The sequence below is a fragment of the Aquarana catesbeiana genome, linkage group LG04 (genome assembly GCF_042186555.1).
Source record: "Aquarana catesbeiana isolate 2022-GZ linkage group LG04, ASM4218655v1, whole genome shotgun sequence".
Taxonomy (NCBI): domain Eukaryota; kingdom Metazoa; phylum Chordata; class Amphibia; order Anura; family Ranidae; genus Aquarana; species Aquarana catesbeiana.
The window spans coordinates 162,421,763-162,440,976 of record NC_133327.1 but is presented as its reverse complement, the minus strand read 5'-3'; positions in this window follow the sequence as shown (position 1 = coordinate 162,440,976).

Sequence of the window (19,214 nt, the reverse complement as noted above, 5' to 3'; positions counted from 1 at the left end):
TGAATGTTTGGCGTACAGGCCATGTTGGCGGAGCCGGGCTAGAACTTTCTTAACATGCTCTTGGTGGATAGGCAGAGAAGAGGAAAAGATCAGGATATCGTCCAGATATACTATGACGAACAGATCAAGATAGTCTCTGAAAATGTCATTCACGAAGTGCTGGAAAGTGGAGGGAGCATTGCATAACCCAAAAGGCATCACCAGGTATTCAAAGTGTCCGAAGCGGGTGCGGAAGGCAGTCTTCCATTCGTCCCCGCTTGGGATCCGGACTAAGTTGTATGCTCCCCGAAGATCAAGTTTGGTGAATACGGCTGCAATTCCCAACCTCTGGAATAGTTCGGGTACCACGGGTAAAGGGTACCGATTTTTGATTGTAATCTTATTAAGATCCCGGTAGTCTACGCAAGGGCGTAGGGAAGGGTCCTTTTTCTCCACAAAAAAGATTTCTGCTCCAGCCGGTGAAGTGGAAGGCCGTATGAACCCCTTTTCCAGATTCTCATTGATGTATTTTTTTAAGCGTACCAAGCTCCATCTCGGCTAAGGGAAAGATTCGCCCAAAGGGGACCTCTGCCCCGTGAAGATGTTCGATTGGGCAGTCATAGGGTCTGTGTGGGGGAAGTGTTTCTGCCCCTTTCCGACTGAACACATCCAGGAAGTCATGGTACGCTTCTGGAACGGTTTGGCAGTTTTCAGCATCGGTTTCAAGACAAAGCAGGGGAGATGGAACGGTAGTAAATCCTTGTAGACAATGTTGACGGCAGTAAGGAGAGGAAAAGCTGATGTTTCCAGTAGACCAGTCAATCTGTGGGTTGTGAGCTTTGAGCCAGGGTATGCCCAGTATGATGGGAAACAGGGGTGACTCAATGATGTCAAGGCAGAGTAATTCCCGGTGGTTACCGGAAATGATGGTGTCTATAGGAACTGTCTCCTGTGTTACTGGCCCAGATTTAATAGCCGATCCGTCAGCCAGGTGTACAGACAGTCCCTGTGCTCTGGGTCATAGAGGGATCTGGAACTTGTGAGCAGAGGATAAGTCCATAAATCCGCTACAGGCTCCGGAATCAATTATAGCGGTTGCCCGGATGTTCCCTCCTGGAAGCTGCAGAGAGATGGGAACAGCCAGGTGAGTGGTATTGTTAAACACAGCAGATAGGGAAGTTGAAGAGAGAGTAGTATGCTTACAGGTCTTTGCCGGACAAGTCCTCACGTAATGTCCAGATTCCCCGCAATACAGGCAGAGGTTATTAATCCGCCGGCTCTGTCTTTCTTCAGGAGTGAGAGAAGGACGGATCAGGCCGAGTTGCATCGGTTCAGAGGTATCGGTAGAGGAGTGTGCAGGAGGGTTAGGTACACGTGGTAACAGCCACACTGGGCGAGAGGGACCAGTTGCGCGTTCAGCCCTGCGTTCTCTTAAACGTCTATCAATTTGAATTGACAGGTTGATAAGGTCTTCAAGTGTGGCAGGAATGCCTACCCGGGCTAATTCATCTTTTAATGGTTCAGAAAGTCCCATGCGAAACTGGTAGCGTAGGGCGTCGTCGTTCCAGTTTGTGTCGGAACTCCAACGACGGAATTCAGATGCATAGTCCTCCGCCGCCCTGCGGCCCTGCTGAAGTGAGAACAGTGCTGCTTCTGCGGTGGCTGCCTGTTGTGGATCTTCATATAAGAGCACCATGGCTTGGAAAAAGGTTCCCAAGTGGTCGAGGCAATTGTTCTTTTGCTCCAGAAGTCAATGGGCCCATGCCTGAGGTTCGCCTAGTAGGAGGGAGATGACAAACCCTACTTTAGTGGTTTCTAAAGAAAAAGTCCTGGGTTGTAATACAAAGAAGAGTTCACAGGCATTACGGAATGCTCTAAACTTGCTGCGGTCCCCGGAAAACATTTCTGGTGTAGGTACTTTGGGTTCAGGCGGCAGCATGACCACAGAGGGAGCAGCAGGTGGACCCGGAGCTGGGTTAGAGAGAACTTGGACACGCTCCTCTAGTTGTTTATAACCGTCTTGTAAGTCTTTGACAGCTTGTGTAAGTCCAGCTAGATGACGGCATAAGTCCTCCATGGGCAACGTCCCCTGCGTGGGCTCGGACATGGCTGTCCGGTACTGTCACGTACCTGGTAGGTAGAGGCCGGAATGCAGGGAACGGCCTCTCGTATACCTCCGACTCAGGAACCCCTGGTAGTGATGACAGGGGCTCGAGAGTGCGAAGGGGCACAAGTGCCTGACTGGAAGGCTGGAGCAGAGAGCTGAATCAGGTAGTCAGCTGGGAGGTGTCCTGTAGTCCGGCAGCAGGATGTAGACAGCAGGGAGGTGTATTGTAGTCCAGCAGCAGGATGTAGACAGCAGGGAGGTGTCTTGCAGTCCAGCAGCAGGATGTAGACAGCAGGGAGGTGTCTTGTAGTCCAGCAGCAGGATGTAGACAGCAGGGTACAGGCAAGCCGCGTCAAACACAGGCGGGCAGATCAGTTACAGAAGGTAAATCCAGGAGAGTAGTCAAAGTCCAAAAGCTGAGATCAGGGCAGGCAGAAAGCAGAGTAGTCAGGAACAGTCCAACAGGTATCGGGTAGCAAATACAAAGTAACAGGGCACTAGGGGTCTTCAGGAACGCTGTAGACCGGACAGCAAGGCAACAGTGGAACAGTCTCCTTTAAATAGTCTCTTTGGTGCCAAGTGCTGTCACAGGCGCCAAGTGCTATTGGCGCTATTGCGCATGCGCGAGCGCCGGATGGCGCTTCTATGCACAGGCATTCCTTTAAACTTCAGTTTGCTGGGATATTTGCAAGAGGGCTTTTCCTGACAGTTAATCTCTGGGGAGCAGCCTGGGGAACAACAATGCCCTGCACCTGTGGAATTCTGCCATACAGTGGAACAGAGCAGATGCTCCCTCCACATCTCTGAGCGCTACCCCCCTGGATGATATCTAACTTCACAAGGGTTGTGCCTTTTCCTCACTTTCATTCTTTCAGGCACCCAGGTTCGGTCATCATCACCTCATCATAGCCGGATCCAACTTAGCAGTATGTTTTGGCTGTAAAAACATCACTTCCAATTGGTCCTTCCTGCTTGGGGTCCTTTCCCTCTAGGTTCCAGTTACTCAAAGTAAGTGCTGTTCATCCCTTTGTGGCAAGTGGATGACATTGCTCAAATTATTCCGCCACCTCCTCTTTAACAGGATTAGCTGTGGATGAGGAGGTGGAATAGGGTGCTTTGGCAGCTGCTATGGACTGTGCGTTAGTCAGTGCCTGGTTGAAAGAGGAGGAGGACAATGAAGACCCAGTAACCGCTCCATCACAACCTTCTCATGCTCTGTCTGTATAGCAAGCTCAGCACCCATGTAGATAATGCACCATGTTTTTGACCACCACTATGGCCTATGTACACTGAGGCTGCTTGTCCACTAATATCTCTATTGAAACATCTTCCTGTAAACTGTAGGCCTGCCAGACATGATGCTGATAATGTGGGGATTATTCCCTACAATTATTTTCTGCTTTTGAAAGAGCTGTATGGGGGAAAATGGTGTTTGGGTGCACTACAAACTGTGGTGTTTTGGTGGTGCATTGCAAACTGTGGTGCTTTGTTGGGCCAAAAAAAAAGGCAGCTGTTGTAGTGACAATAATAGATTCACACTGTTGTTGCTGATGCTGACCCCATCAAAAAATAAATAAATAAAATAAGACACTAACAAATAAAACCATAATAAAATAAAGCTCAAATAAAAGAGGAAGTAAAAAAAAATAAAAAATACCAAACACCCACCTGGAATACTACTAACAAAACAAAGCACTCCCTAGCAACACAAACTGATACAGCACTAAATAAAATACTGTACAGGTATATAGCACTGCATACTGTACAACATATAAAGCACAAAGCAGCAATACCATACTACATCACACTAACCAACTTTCTCTCCCTAATAGTAAAGTTAGCTGTCCCTTGCTCACTAATTCAAACACATTGATAAAGGGCTGCTGGGAAAGTAGCCTTTTTATAGTGTATGGGCTGCAACTTACATTGTAAGCATCTTTGGTCAAAGTTTTGCAACTGACCAGGGGTCAGGTGCATGACTTTCCCCAATGATGGATCATTCTGGTACATTCAGTGGAGCTAATCTCATTGAACATCCCAAAACTTTCGATTGATCCAAACTCCCAAATAATGAATTTCTGGTCTGTACTTACATTCAGACTGAACCTGGAGCTCATCCCTAAAGTAGATCCATCCTCAATCACGATGAATGACCCAAAAATACAAACATGAGACAATAACTCAGACTGGAAGAGGTGGAAGAAACATGAGGAGTCAGTCAGTTCATATGATAACAACTAGCAAACTGTTTACTCTTCACTGGTCACATTTTGTTAGGCGCTGGTTTATCTTAGCATATCTGTAATACCTCAAAGAATTTTTGTATTATTATATAGCTACTTAGTCGTAATAAACATCATTTCCTACTCTTTAATTGCACGGAACTTGTGATAGATTTTAGTGTACCAGTTTCTTTGGAATGTGGCCATTGTATTAAAAAACATATAGTATACATGCCAGATCTTACTGTGCTAGGAATGTCCAAGTGATAAAGATACAGAATGTTCTTTATAATAAATAGCTAAATGTTGGACCAGCAAAATGTTCTGAGTAACTTTAGAAATATGAACGAGTAAAGCTGTTATAGGTTCAGTTATTTAAGTATCTATATTTGTAAGGTATTGCCTAAGCTGTGAGCCAATCATCGTTGAAAAAATGTAAAGAGTAGACTATAGTTTAAAAAATACAATGATTTTTGCACCCAATGTAGGAAGCAGCATGACGTTTGCATGTCGATTGCATCTACATTTCCTATTAACCCCGGATAGCTTTCTTTTATTCCAGGAAAACCCATTATTATATCCTGTATGATATTATGATGTCCTTAATGGACAAGTTTGTGACCAAGCTGTCACAGCTGAAAGGGTTGAAGTCAAAGGATCACATGCCTCCACTGTCCAACATGGGCAACAAAATCCATTAGCCTTCTGAATACACAGTCAGATATAGAACCTGCTCTGCCTCCACGACCACTAAGCTTGAACTGCAAATAACTACAAATGTCTAGCCAGTGAGGCTGCTCATCACTTTAGGCCAGGTAATAACCACTATTCAGGAACCAAGGATTTCTGAGGGGAGGTGGATTTGCATAACACCCACATCTTGGTGCTAGAACAATGGATCAGCACTCATGGTGACTACCCACTCTCAATCTGCAGAAGTGAACTTATTACATAGAAGCTAGAAGACCTCAAAAATTGCTTAAGGAGAAACAAAGTACAATTCATGGAGATTCCTGAGATGTAGAAGGCAATGGACCTTGAGTGTCTCTGTTACAAAGCTATCCTAGATTCCCTGGGCTTATGCAGCCCCTTCAGAGTGGAAAGAACACACAGACTTGGCCCTCCAACCCAAGACTGTGTGGACTCACATCCAACTATTGCCCACTACCTGCACTTTGCAGAAATTTGCACAATCTTGATGTCACACTAAAACCAAAGGCACTCGGTTGTGTAAAACCACACACTACTGGTTTTTAAGGCTAATAAGCAGAGGTGACAGATGCAAAGCTTTTGTGAGTGTTTGAAATTGATTAGTTAACAAGCAGATCAAATTCACTCTGGCTTACCAGGCGGTCCTATGACTTACCACTGCTTACAGATGCAATGATGTCCAACAGTTTATCAACCTATTTGACATCCAGCCTCCCTCTCCAATGTCTGTATTGGTCAAATAGGATGCTTCTTAACATTCAAGCTCACCCTCCACAAAGCATCACAGGAAAATGACCCACTTGCACCTGGGAAGTGGTAAGGCCCCTTGGAGACCCCCACATCTTGTCAACATTGACCTTATTTGGATTATAGGCTAGTCATTGCTGCCTTATTAACCTGGCTATCTGTCCATAGGCCAACACTCTCTCAGCTTCCTGCTGTTGGTTCCGGCACATATATGTATGGCTTAACTATTCTACTTGTTTCCTTCTTGATATGAAGCAGGACAATGTTATAACTATTTGGTACTTCAATTATTCAGATACTCACTAGGCAGATGGAACAGCTCAGTGATCTAAGGCTCGCCATTTCTTAGATGTCTTGAAAGACAATTTTATGTGTCAAATGGGGGAAGACTCCGGTAAAACAAATGCTCTGCTAGAACTACTATTTAAAAACAACACAGATCTGATTACAGATGTGGTAGCAAAGGATAACTTTTAACAAGGGAAAAGGAGACACAAGGGTAGGACAAGAACATTAAATGATAAGTTCACCTTTTCACAAAAAATAATAAATGCAATTTTTTTTTTTGCAGGTAACAAAATGTGCATTTATTGTTTTTGTTGCAGGAGCCTGTAAATCAGTTACAATTGATAAGTTGGCAAGTGGATAATCCATCTGGATGCATAAAGTAGTTGTGATGACAGGTATTCTAACACATGATTTGTTTTACCCTTAGGGGTGAAGGGGTTAAAAATATAAAGCAGAAGGTCATCATCAGCATTTCAACACTAGAAAGAATACAATAAGAAATGTAAGAGTGTGATTAGGGTGGCTAAAATAGAACAGAAGAGACACATTTTGAAGGAGAGTGCAATAAAAAACAATTCAAATTTATTTTTTAAATATATTAATACTAAAAAGTATTAATAGAGGTCAGATCATATTGGCCTCATAAAGGATAACCAGGGGGAGTTGGTTAAAACTGACAAGAAGAGGGAGCCTAGCAGGGCAGACATGCATTGTTAGAGCTCCACACCGCTGAGGAGAGAAGAGAAGGACAAAGCGGAGCCTGCAGGCTCAAAAGGTATCCATTTGAACCTTTTTGCCCCAGGGAACAAACTGTGAAAGTTTGGGCAGGAAATATGGTACTGGGAGGAAACCGTGGCAGAAATAAAAATCACCTCACAAAGAGCTCACAGGCACTCACTGCAGCTGAAGCAGCTCCAGTCACCTCACAAGGTACAGCATCAGGGCGCTCTCACAGACAGAAAATGTCACAGCAAGACTCTCCATTTGAGTCAGATACAGAACAAATCCTCTCACAAACTTCTCCACAAGCCTCCTCAGCATCCCCAGTAATATTATTACAATTTGAAAAGATGCTTCATAAGGCTTTAAAACAAACCTCAGACCAAATAACAAAAAGCCTAACCAAAGAAATAAGAGAGCTGGGAAACCGCACCGCAGCCTTAGAAATAAAAATGGATGAAATTGAAATTACAACCCAAGAAAATATAATTGGAACAATTAAAAAAAGAGAATTTAATACTTCAAACTAAGCTCGAAGATTACGAAAATAGAGCCAGACGTTCAAACTTGCGTTTAAGGGGAATACCTGAAACTGTGACAGACCTGCAATCTACTATTACTGCTCTTTTAAAGGAACTAAAGCCAGATATCCCTATTGAACATTTAGAACTGGACAGAGTACACAGAGCCCTCACAGCCAAAAAGAAAGATGGACCCCCACGTGATATAATCACAAAATTTCATTATTACAGAACGAAAGAACAAATACTAATTGCTGCAAGAGAAAAAAGGAACTTAATTTTCAAGGACACAATTATCAAATTTTTGCTGACCTATCCCAACTTACTATTACTAAAAGATGATCCATGAAACCCCAACTAATGGAACTGCAACGCCACAACATTATGTATCAATGGGGCTTCCCCTTTTCAGTCAGATTTAACTACCAAGGTACAATTTACAGAAGCAGATCAGCAGATGAACTACAACAAACCCTTTTAAAATTAAATCTGACAGAACCCACAAGCAGCAACACTCCCACACGCAGAAGAATGGCATCATCTTCACCTTCAGGCAGCACCCAGAAAATTTCAGAACAAAATGGGAATCATCATTCTCACAAAAGAGGCCGTTATGCCACATCATCCATGGACCAAGAAGATTCAATGGACTGACATCCTAATTCCTGATATCTCTTCATTTATTATACTAAGAGATGGTTCTCTATAAAAAACCTATATTTATAGCTGAATGTAACTGCATTCTGATAGTCACACACTGTGTGGGATCATGTTACATTCCAGTTATATTTCTTATTACTTCTGATTCATATAGCCTTAGAATATATAAGTGAAATAAGGAAATTCTTGCTCAGTTATATATTATCAGGTAATAACCAATAGATTTATTACTTTTTAGGACAAATATGTTCAATAATCCAGAAGTAATGGAAGCTTTTTCTTTCTTTTCTTAAAACAAATATATTATTACCTAACTAGTTCCTAGAATTATGTTTTTGTTTATTCTAATCTGAAGCAATACAACCTCAATTTTATGAGTTAACATTTCTAAACAGTTGCATATGAATAAAATATGTAATTTTTTACTCTAAAAGGGTTAAAATCCCCAAATAATTCAAACTATCTTCATCAATACCAATGTTATTAACAGTACCTTTCTAACTGAATTATTTAGCCTAGGGCAAAACTAACCATATACAACCACCCTGGAATAAATAATTTCAACAAAAACTATATTCTGCACTCCAATTAATGAAACATCATTTTGATGTCTTTTGACATAGCACTTCTCTCCTGTAAGCGGAAGATCCGTGTACCCCATTAGCCCTCCTCATTCTCCCAACCATATTATGTGGGAGTGTGACGAAGGCACTTATTCCCCTGAGAGAGATATTTATTCTCTTTCACGGGTAAATTGTGATTACTTGCAAAAAATAATTTATACAATGTATCATCTAATCTCATATGTTTTTTGTTTACTCTTTACTCCAGAATTCACTGGTTTCTTTTCTATCTTTTCATCTCTTCAGTCCACACAGGTTGATCTGCGCAGTCAGCTCTGCATAACAAAAAGTAAGTCAAAACTATTTGATCTGTTGCCATGGCACCACTGAATATACTCTCCCTGAATGTTCAGGGAATAAATGTCCCTCAAAAAAGGACCAAAGCCTTCCGTACTTTCCATAACAAGAAGGCTCACATAGTATGCCTCCAAGAAACACACTTCACCAAAGATTCTACTCCAAAATATATTTCTCCTTTTTATCAGCAAATTTACACAGCTTCTGCCTGTACCAAGCAAAGGGAAACTCTAATTGCATTTCACCGATCCACACCATTCACCTTATCATCAGAAATTAAAGACCCAGAAGGTAGATACCTGATACTCATGGGTTATATAATGGATACAGCAATCACGGTGATTTCCTACTACGCTCCTAACAAACAACCTACACCATTCCTCTCACATATATTACAAGTGATTAATACACACAAAATAGGAACAGTGATAATGTGTGGGGATTCGAACCAGGTCCTCCTCCCATTTCTAGATAAATCACCTTTTACACCATCCAAAATAACCTCTAGATTACCTTTTTCTCAACTTCTTTCCAAATACAATCTGGTAGATTCATGGAGAGAAAGTAACCCAATGAAAAAGAAATTCACTTATTTCTCGCACCCTCATCAAACCTTCACCAGAATAGATCATATTTTTCTAACAATAGGAATGATACCAGAAATTATTGCATCAGATATAATTCCGATTCCGTGGTCTGACCATAATGCAGTATACACTACTATAGCCTCAGCCATACCAAAAGCGCATGACCCAACGTGGTACTTACCGGACATAATGCTCAAACACCCACTACATCAGATGGCCATTGAACAAGCTTTATAGGAATACATATCAATTAATAATACAACAGACATCTCCCCAATAACACTGTGGGAAGCTCATAAGCCTGTCTTGCGTAGTACAATACAAAGACAAATGGCACTATTTAAACGGGAACGCACAAATATAGCAAAAAAACTAGAACTCAATTTTAATGCAGCCTACATATCATTCCAAGATATTCCATCTCAGAGTACAAAATCTCATCTGGAAAAATCTAGATTGGAATACGATCTATTTCTCACTGAGTCAGTTGATAAATCCCTCAAACGCTCCAAACACAATTTCTACATGAATACAAACAAACCAGGTACATATTTGGCTCGGGCATTAAATTCAACTAACAAATCTTTCAAACCAATACGTTTGAAATTATCAAAAAATGTTTATACTTGTAATCCAGTTAAAATAGTCCATAAATTTCACTCACATCTCGCAACTTTATACAAGACAAACAATGAATTTAATCCTACAGAGGCTGAATCCTTCTTCTCAAAAATAACCTTACCTGAGTTATCTCAGAATCAAAAAAGCAGTTTGGATGAGCCTATAACTATAGATGAAGTTGTTAACGCCATAAAAGACCTAAAACTTAACAAAAGACCAGGCCCAGACGGCTACTCGGCTTTATACTATAAAACATTCTCAGAAATACTCTCTCCCATTCTCACTGAAACTTTTAACAAACTTCTAGATGGACATTCTTTTCGGCAAGAAACACTAATGGCAATTGTTTGTATGATCCCAAAACCCCTTTCTGATGATACTTCCTGTGTGAATTATCGGCCTATCTCTCTGTTAAACCTTGATATTAAATTATTAGCAAAAATAATAGCAAAACGCCTCAATAGCATTATAGGAAAATTAATACATAGAGATCAAGTAGGCTTCATGCCAAATAGACAGGCAGGCGATAATATACGCAGGGCAGTGTTATTGGCACATATTGCCAAAAAACGGAAAATCCCTTTATGTTTTCTATCTCTCGATATTAAGAGGGCATTTGACACAGTATCCTGGCAATATATGCAATATTCATTACAAAAATGGGGTTTTGGACCCCACTTTTTAACATGGATCAAAGCATTATATAATAAACCCAAAGCCTATATAAAATATGCTGGATACAAATCTGATGCCTTTAATATCGAAAGAGGTACCTGACAGGGTTGCCCATTATCTCCCTTATTATTTGCCCTTATACTCGAACCCATGGCCCAATACATCAGAACAAACTAAACTATAACTGGCATTGAAGTAGGAGGTATCACACACAAATTATGTATATTTGCAGACGATATATTACTTTTTCTATCATCACCACAGGTCTCTGGTCCTAACTTAATACCAGCTCTTGATGGATTTGCAGCCCTATCCGGCCTTATGATTAATCCCAAGAAATGCCTAGTGCTTAATATTTCACTCACAAACATGGAGTTGATCCCGGCTAGGGCTTCACTCCCATTCACATGGGCAGAAAAATCAATCCCATATCTTGGAATTCATTTAACAGCATCTCATTCTGACTTATTCTCAACCAATTATCCTCCTGTATTAAGACAGATCACAAATCTAATAAAACAATGGTCGCAACTTCCTTTATCCTGGATAGGGAAGATTAAGGCAATCAAAATGACTATTCTACCCAAATTGCTTTATCTATTCAGAGTCCTCCCTATTCCAATTCCTTCCTATTTTTTGAGAATAGTACAAAAAAGAGCAACTTCGTTTATATGGGGCTCTTCTAAACCACGTATACCTATACACACACTACATCTTCCCAAAAATAAAGGAGGCCTGGGATACCCTAATTTTACTAACTACTACAGAGCAGCACATTTGGCCAGTCTGTCCAAATACCATGCAAAACAGGAAATCCCATTATGGGTATTTATAGAGGCTTCAGAAAATGACCCTCTATTAATATCAAACTTATTATGGCTTGATCCTAAAGACCGCTTTAAAATTCATAATCCCATAACTAAACACTTCTTATCTCTCTGGGATAAACTAAAAACCAAATATCAGTTACAATCTCCACACAATCCTCTCCTTTCTTTTATCAGAAATCTGGCCTTTTATCCGGCATGGATCTACCCAAATTCTTTTAAAGCTTGGACAACATCAGGCATTCAGACACTAAATGACTTCATAGCATCTAAATCATTCCTTTCATTCCCATCGCTTAGAGAAAAATATGATCTACCAAACTCTGAGATATTTAGATATCTCCAAATCAAAAATTTCTATACACCATTCCTAAAGGGGGATACACCATTATCCCAATTATCCATTTTTGAATCAATCTGTACAAAAGATCCATTTGCTAAAGGTACAATTTCATCACTTTATAATCAATTATATGGAGTACCAAATCTTAATAGACCCTCTTACGTTCAGAGGTGGGAGGAGGACCTGGGATGAACTTTAGAAGACACGGACTGGTCTAACATATGGCTCACATCTAAGTCATCTTCACCCAACATCTTAGCACTGGAGACAAATTATAAAGTCCTAACTCGCTGGTACCTTGTACCCGTTAGAGTGGCAAAATATTCACCTAATACCTCAGCTCTTTGTTTTCGAGGATGCCCAGAAATAGGCACACATTTACACATATGGTGGACGTGCCCAGTAATCCAAACCTTCTGGAAGGAAGTCTTCGTGATTGCATCTAAAATATTTAAAAAAATAATACAACCAGATCCTTATATAACTTTACTTAATCTAAAACCGGAATGGTTAACACTCTCTCAATTCAAACTTATGATCCAACTAACAACGGCTGCAAAACAAACAGTGGCCAAGGCATGGAAATCTCCTACACTAGCAGAAACAATTCACAGAATGAATAATACAATGTCCCATGCTAAGATGGTAGCAATCGATCAAAATCAAATTAAAAATTTGAAAAACTTTGGCATCCTTGGATAAAACAACAGTTCCTGTCAAACTTCAATGACTCTGTCCTGTTGCCATGGTAGCAGATTAAATGACTTACAGAGACACCCATTCTAAGGCTTCAAAGAGAACTAAAAAGAATAATAAACTGACAAGCGGGACAACCTTGTGGACCATACCTCTGCCTTTCTACCCTTTTTCTTCTTTCTCTTTCCTTTTCTCCACCTTACGATTAAAGCTCATTATCAGAATTTATTTGACCTATATACACTCTACCTGTAAACAATATGTATAGTAGGTATAAATCATTTAAATACCTAAAAAAGTAACTAAGGAAATGATATATATCTTTAATTTAGGTTTACGTGAACCCAATGTTTAATATTTGAAATTTCATGATATTTACCTATATAAACCCTACTGTAAAACAATGAGCTTACTTTATAGATCCTTGTAAACTTACTTTATGTATCTTTATAATATTGTATACTCAATAAACTTCTTTTGACAAGGAAAAAAAAAAAAAACTGACAAGAAGAAGGTGTGATCTATAAGATTAGTAAACTGATATAATTTCTAGAGCAATTTTGGACCTAGATTAGGAGAAAGTTTTCAAAAGCATAAATTGGCTATAGGTGAAAAATGTATTGGCTCGCATGGACTTTTCATGCCCTTTCTTGGATTTTATAGATGCACTCTACTCATCTCCTATGACTAGTATCTGTATATCAGGGATACATCTTTTCCTTGCTCAGTTTAGCTAAAACAGGTCATCAGTGATGCTCATTATCACCTTTAGTGTTCAATCTAGTATTTGAACCCCTGGTCCCTACTGGTCCCTATTTTTTCTATTCTTTACCTGTCCAACCCTGTCCAACCTGTCCAACCCTAAAGCTCATCTTTTTAAAGTAGTTTCCTTAAAAAAAAATTCTGGCAACCTCAATAGGTCAATAGCCACTCAGAGGACTGCTCTTGACTGCATCCCTTTGACATACCAAAGACTAAATGGACTCTGTCCTACTTGGGCATCATGGTCAGCAGTAGGATGAGCTTTGAGTTCAAGTTGAACTCATGTTCGACTCGAACATCGGCTGTTTGCCAGTTCACAGAACAGTGAACAATTTGGGGTGTTTGCGGCAAATTTGAAAGCCGCGGAACACCCTTTAAAGGTCTATGGGAGAAATCAAAGTGCTAATTTTAAAGGCTTATATGCATGGTATTGTCATAAAAAGTGTTTGGGGACCTGGATCTTGCCCCAGGGGATATGGATCAATGCAAAAAAAAGTTTTAAAAACAACCGTCTTTTCGGGAGCAGTGATTTTAATAATGCTTAAAGTGAAACAATAAAAGTGTAATATTCCTTTAAATTTCGTACCTGGGGGGTGTCTATAGTATGCCTGTAAAGGGGCGCATGTCTCCCGTGTTTAGAACAGTCTGACAGCAAAATGACATTTCAAAGGAAAAAAGTCATTTAGAACTACTCGCGGCTATTAATGAATTGTCGGTTCGACAATACACATAAAAGTTCATTGATAAAAATGGCATGGGATTTCCCCACAGGGGAACCCCGAACCAAAGGGAAAAAATGGCATGGAGGTCCCTATAAATTCCACACCAGGCACTTCAGGTCTGGTATGGATATTAAGGGGAACCCCGCGCCAAAATTGAAAAAAAAAAATGGTGTGGGGGTCCCCCCAAATCCCTTATCCGAGCATGCCATCTGGCAGGGCGCAGGGAAAGAGGGGGGATGAGAGAGCACCCCCCTCCTGAACCCTACCAGGCCACATGCCCTCAACATTGGGAGGGTGCTTTGGGGTCCCCCCAAAGCACCTTTCCCCCATGTTGATGGGGACAAGGGCCTCATCCCCACAACCCTTGCCCGGTGGTTGTGGGGGTCTGCGTGCGGGGAGCTTATTGGAATCTGGAAGCCCCCTTTAACAAGGGGTCCACCAGATCCAGGCCCCCCGCTGTGTTAAATGGTAAGGGGCATTCACAAAAAAAGTGTCAAAAATGTTAAAAATTACAAGAGACAGTTTTTGACAATTCCTTTATTTAAAGTCTTCTTCTTTCCATCTTCTTTCTTCTATCCTCTTTCTTCTATCTTCCTTTGGTTTCTTCCTCCATCTTCTTCTTCCTCTGGTTTTTCCTCCGATCCTCTGCTTCTTGCTCCTGTGTTCTCGTCCGGAATCTTCCTCCACGGCTTCTTCTTCTCTTCTTCGTTCTCGGGCTGCTCCACAATCCATGATGGGAGGCTCCCACTGTGTGACGCTTCTCGTCTTCTTACACTTCTTAAATAACAGAGGGAGGGGCCACCCAGTGACCCTGCCCTCCTCTGACACACGGGGACTTGACGGGGACTTCCCTATGGGTTTCCCCATGATGTCAGAGGGGGCGGGTCACCCGTTACGTAACTGGGTGACCCCGCCCCCTCTGACATCATGGGGAAACCCATAGGGAAGTCCCCGTGCATCAGAGGAGGGGGGTCACCGGGTGGCCCTGCCCTCCATTATTTAAGAAGTGTCAGAAGATGAGAACCGTCACACAGCAGGAGCCTCCCATCATGGATGCGGAGCGGGCCGAGAACGAAGAAGGGAAGAAGACCCTGCGGAGGAAGATGCCGGACGAGAACACCAGAGCAAGAAGCAGAGGATCAAGGGAAGAACCAGAGGAAGAAGAAGATGAAGGAAGAAGTAAGACCGGAAGACAGGAAGACGGAAAGAAGAAGACTATAAATGAAGGAATTGTCAAAAACTGTCTCTTGTCATTTTTAACATTTTTGACACTTTTTTGTGAAATGGTAGGGCTACTTTTGTACCCCCTTACCATTTCACACAGGGGGGCGGGATCTGGGGGTCCCCTTGTTAAAGGGGGCTTCCACATTCTGATAAGCCCGCAGACCCCCACAACCACCGGGCAAGGGTTGTGGGGATGAGGCCCTTGTCTCCATCAACATGGGGACAAGGTGCTTTGGGGTCCCCCAATGTTGAGGGCATGTGGCCTGGTATGGTTCAGGAGGGGGGCTGCTCTCTCATCCCCCCTCTTTTCCTGCGGCCTGCCAGGTTGCGTGCTCGGATAAGGATCTGGTATGGATTTTTGGGGGGACCCCACGCCATTTTTTTTAAATTTTGGTGCGGAGTTCCCCTTAAAAACATACCAGACCTGAAGGGTCTGGTATGGATGTTGAGGGGGACCCTCACGCCGTTTTTTTTTTATTTGGGCACGGAGTTCCCCATAATAACCATACCAGACCTGAAGGGCCTGGTACGGAATTTAGGGGGACCCCCTCGCTATTTTTTTTTCAATTTGGTTCGGGGTTCCCCTGTGGGGAAATCCCATGCCATTTTTATCAATGAACTTTTATGTGTATTGTCGGACTGACAATTAATTCATAGCCACGAGTAGTTCTAAATGACTTTTTTCCTTTGAAATGTCATTTTGCTGTCAGACTGTTCTAAACACGGGAAACATGCGCCCCTTTACAAGCATACTATAGACAACCCCCCAGGTACGAAATTTAAATAGGAAAATTAGGAATATTACACTTTTATTGTTTCACTTTAAGCATTATTAAAATCACTGCTCCCGAAAAAACGGCAGTTTTTAAAACTTTTTTTTGCATTGATCTATGTCCCCTGGGGCAGGACCCAGGTCCCCAAACACTTTTTATGACAATAACTTGCATATAAGCCTTTAAAATTAGCACTTTTGATTATTCATGTTCGAATCCCATAGACTTTAACGGTGTTCGCGTGTTCAAACTAATGTTTTGCCTGTTCGCATGTTCTAGTGCGAACCGAACAGGGGGGTGTTTGGCTCATCCCTAGTCAGCAGACACACACCTGACATACAATTTCATCCTAATAATTTCTAAGTTACTAAATGAACTCTGTACCTAGTTAGCTCCCTCTTTATCTCTTATAGCTGAAAATTATGAGCTTTCCTAGGCTGCTAAATCCACCCGAAGTGCTTCCCATTCTGCTAAAACAAATCAGTGTCGGCAAACTAAGCTCCACAATGACAAGATTTCCTATGCAATTATAAAAAAAAAACTTCCAGTTTATAAGTTAATCTACCTAATTTACTTAATTCTATATGTACAGTACTTTATAATCACAGGTTACAACTCCATGTGGCCATGGGCCAGATTATTGCACTGTTCACTACATTAAGCTTCCCTCATCCTGAGACACAAATTCCTCCTTGGAGATACAATAGTGGCCTGGAATGAAGTTAGAAAACCTATAGGGACTCCAGGATATGTAACACCACTCTATACCCCATGATCCAATCCAGCCTTCTTCTTAGGTAGAGAATCCAAGCTAATCATCATATGGTCAAAACAAGAGATTTGCTCTCTTGATATTTCATCCTTTCATACTATGAACTATGCCCAACGTATGGGTCACATCAAAGAACTAATGGATCATACTACCCAGAGTCTTGCAAAGTTTTACACAATGTATCTCTTCAGTACACCAGACACTCCAGTTCAGCTATTTGCAGTTATCTGTGAGACTCTCCTGTTGAAAGTACATGGTTATAATCATTTAAAGGCTAGGGTTCAATTTCTCAAACAGCCCACTGATGCTTCTTTTGACCCTCTTACAAATTAAAGGTTGCTAACACGAAAACATGTACTTTCTGGCAGGAGATAACATTTTAAATTAACATCTCTTCAAAGGAGTCAGTTAGCTTTTCATACATCATAGTTTGCCCTAAATGTCACCTGGCCTAAGTTAAAATTAAGTCATCTTCTTTGGCTATATCCAGATGTAAAACATTTTTGATATCTTTCTGGAATTATCACCTGGCTACAGAAGATCACTCCCTACTATGCTTGCTCTACTCCAGGTTACTATTCATTCATCTTCCATGGCACCCTGATGGCCCCAATACTTACAGAAACCTTAGCCCCCTGGTGGTTAAACAATGCATAATATATAGCTGGTTACAGTCATATGCCCCCGGGACTCCAAACTTTGTTCAAATCTTCTATAGACTTTATGCTCATTAACAGACTAGACTAGACATAAAAAAAACACAAAAGAGACAATACTATAATGTTTTGCAAAACCTGGATCTATACTCTCTGGTACCAGACAGGCAAACTTGTAGGTACCCTTGATCCTCTGGTTTGTGACCTTTTTATTCCTTCGCACACACCTTGTTTATACACGATAATTATCCGCTGTTTTGCATACTGTCTTATTATTCACTGTATCTCTTATGCAATATTTTGTAGTGGATAAATGTACAAATTAAAAGACTTTTCATCTGCATATAAATTACATTGTGATGTTATATTAATATGTATGTAACCGTTTATCTAAAATGTACATCACACTATAGATACAGCTTCAATAAAGAAATGTTTAAAAAATACATTTCATCTTTGTATACATTGAAAGGTGAAACAAAAGAATTTAAGAACTTTGAAGAGGAAGAAAGAAGCCTTGCAACTTGTGAATAGAAAGAGAGGTTGAGACACAACAGTAGTGTTTGTATCTTGGAGAACTCATATCCAGAAAGAATCAAAAGTACAACAGTAGAGTTGGCTGGACAGTTTGAGCCGAGCAAAAGTTCAACCTGAACATCGCCTGTTAGTCCGTTCGGTGAACACCCGAATTTCAGGGCGCTGCGGTGGGATGTTCGCACAGCGCATTCTAAGCCCTGATTGGGCAAAGCTGGTTGTTAAGGAGTGGGCAGGAAGCTGACCGCAACGTCCTTAGCAATGGATGAGTCATCAACTTTCAACAGGCTTCCCTGGTGACGGCTGAATTAAAAAAAAAACATTGCCGGAAATATATTTAAAAAAAAACGGCATGGGTGTCCCCCCAAATCCATACCTGGCCCTTTATCTGGTATGGGTTTTAAGGGGAACCCTACGCCAAAATGTGAAAAAAAAAACGCTGTGGTGTCCCCCCCCAGAATCTATACCAGACCCTTAGGTCTGATATAGATTTTGAGAGGAACCCTTATGCCAAAATGTTTTTAAAAAATAGGGTGGGGTCTCCCCCAAATTCCATACCAGACCCTCATTTGAGCATGCAGCCTGGTAGGCAAGGAAAGGGGGGAATGAGTGAGTGCACCCCTCCTGGACCATACCAGGCCACATGCCCTCAACATGAGGGGGTGCTTTGGGGCAGGGGGGCATCTCTGCTGATCTTGGGGCAGGGGGACATCTCTGCTGATCTTAAATTTGCTCACTCTTTCACCTCAGCAAAGGAAACTTCAAAATCTACTAAAATGACTCATGTCTATCTTCTTGTACCACTACATGCCAAGGATCCAACCCCAACAATAGAATGTTTCTGAAAGCTATACTCAAATAAGTAGATGTGATCATTCAGAGTGTAATCCTATTAGGCAACTTTAGGGTCATCTTACATCATAGTGTTACCTTAACATAGGATAACTCATTAGCTAATCTCTATAATTAACTCCTGCATACAATCCTTTGTGGTGCATTTGGACACAACATCGTCACGGTGCCAAAATGTTGCCACAATTTTGCAGCATTGATTTCATGGTAAGGTAAGCTACTTCTTCAGGGGAAATTGCACATGAGTACAGCGGTGAATTATTAAATTTACCAAACCAAACAGGTCAATTCTGTG